Consider the following 1,947-nt stretch of genomic DNA (forward strand, 5'->3'; position numbering starts at 1 on the left):
TCCCCCCCTCGCAGAACCCTCCCGGAGCGTCAAAAAAAAAAAAAAAAAAAAAAAAAAAAAAAAAAAAAATCCCATCCCCCAAACCCACGCAAAGCCCGAAAACTAAACCCAAACACGGGGGGGTGGGGGGTGAGCGACAAAAGCCGGGCGTGGGGACGCGGGGAGCGGGCGGGGAGCGCGGCGGGGGCAGAGCGGGCGGCACTCACCGCGGTCATGAAGCCGCGCGGCCGGCGGCGGACACAATATGGCAGCGGGGGGATGTGTCAGGGAGCAGCTGCTCCCTGCGCAGCAGCGGCGGCGGCGCCGCCCTCCCCGCCGCGCTCCCCATGGCAACCGGGAACAAGCACGGTCCCCCCCGCTCCCTCAGCGCCGGGGCCGCCTCTGGCATCGCCGCCGCTGCCGCCGCCCCCCCCCCCCGCGCCCGCCGGGGCGGTGCGGGCTGCGAGCGCCTTCCAGGCTCCGCATCCCGCCCGCCACGAGCATCCTCCTCGCCGGGTCGTAAAAGTTCCCCTTCCCCCCCCTTCCCCCTTCTCTCCTCCCCACTCGCCCGAAAAAAAATTACAAAATTTCAAACATAAACCGTCCTTTTAGTTTCTCTTCTCTCTCCTCACCTTCTTTGTAGTTATTCTTTCTGTCCTCTCGGCAAAAATGAAGCCGCCCACCGTGTTTGCTCTGCGTTGTAGCGCATTGTTCCTCCCGCTCGTGCCTTCGGCTTTAAGCTTTCCAGGGCAAGAACTCGGCTGTTTGCTCGGCGGGGCCGAGCAATCCTGCGTGTACACTTGCAGTTTTACAACATCGTAAAGAGGACCTCGGGAAGTCGCTCACAGGGAGGAACTTTGGTTTGGACCTGATCTTCCACTGCAAAAAAAAAGTTTATTCACTTTTCCCGGGTTTCCTCACCTTCTGAAGGACACAGCTTATGCCTGCTTCATGATGACTTTTAGTAATTTTATTTATAAGGAACGATGGCAATGTGTTTCAAGGAAATTCCCCCACTCTTCCTTAGGAGGAACCAGTTGTTAGGGGTTTTTTTTAATTTGAAACAATTTCAGAGAGCAACCTTTTGGGGTTTTTAAGCGTGAGGATGTATCAGGCTCAGAGTTATAGCAGGCAGAATATTCTCCCAAGGGCAGAGGATCGAATCCAGTGGCAGGGAGGCTCCTTCCGCTGCACCATGAAGCATAACCAGCTGCAGAAACAGAACCCAACCACACAGTTTTGACCAGAATAAATTATTCTCAGCAACTTTCGTTTAGCTCCTACCTAATTTCCCCTGATTGATGCATCATGATTCATTCAACCTCTTCTTTTTCCTTTTACAGCCTCAGAAGTTAGCCAGGGCCTTCCTACCATCTCTGCAGACAACAGAAATGCACTTATATTAATTATGTATTACTAAAGCCATCTAATGCTGAAAGCACCCTCCATTTGTAAATCATTAAAAATAGACCTAGCACTGCTGGTACCAGCAATGCTCTGCCTGTAAGAGGCTCTTTTGCCTAAATTCCTATCCCAGAGAAAGTGCACATCAGCGTGCCTTGCCTACCTTTCACACCTCAGCTGCTTTGGCAGAGGGAGGAGCAGGGCTGAGCAGAGTGTTGTTTGCCTGTTGGGATCAGGGTGTGTTGCTTTGACTTTTGACCAGCTGGGCGGCAACCTGAAAGAGAGACATTTGAATCCAGGATCCCTTCGGCTTCAATTTATTATGTGAAAGGTTCAGCGTGGGCCACCGAAGGTGGTATCTATTCTCAACCTTTGACTGCATTTACACCCTGGCCTTGAAAGTGGGTCTGCTCACAGGTTTTTTCCATTTACCTCTTAAAAATGCAACCTGGGTTCCGTAAGAACACGCGCTCTCTCACCCTTTATAATGTAGTGGTATGAAAAAACCCACCATAAAACCAAACAAGAATTAAAAAGATAAAAGCTGTAAGTGCCCTGAAGTCG

General features: G+C 51.8%; 1 protein-coding gene across 2 annotated transcripts in view; it reads right to left on the minus strand.

The window, feature by feature from the left end:
• The window catches only part of FOXN2 (forkhead box N2), a 33,682-nt gene extending 33,384 nt beyond the window's left edge, over positions 1-298 (minus strand). For both annotated transcript variants that reach the window (XM_027889894.1, XM_027889891.1), the window contains exon 1: positions 207-298. The gene's annotated coding sequence lies outside the window, so the exon portion shown is untranslated. The remainder of the gene's footprint in view (positions 1-206) is intronic.
• Between the last annotated feature and the right edge of the window lie 1,649 nt (positions 299-1,947).

This window comes from Empidonax traillii, unplaced genomic scaffold (genome assembly GCF_003031625.1).
Source record: "Empidonax traillii isolate 1590-97213 ecotype Southwest subspecies unplaced genomic scaffold, ASM303162v1 scaffold275:size1536655, whole genome shotgun sequence".
Taxonomy (NCBI): domain Eukaryota; kingdom Metazoa; phylum Chordata; class Aves; order Passeriformes; family Tyrannidae; genus Empidonax; species Empidonax traillii.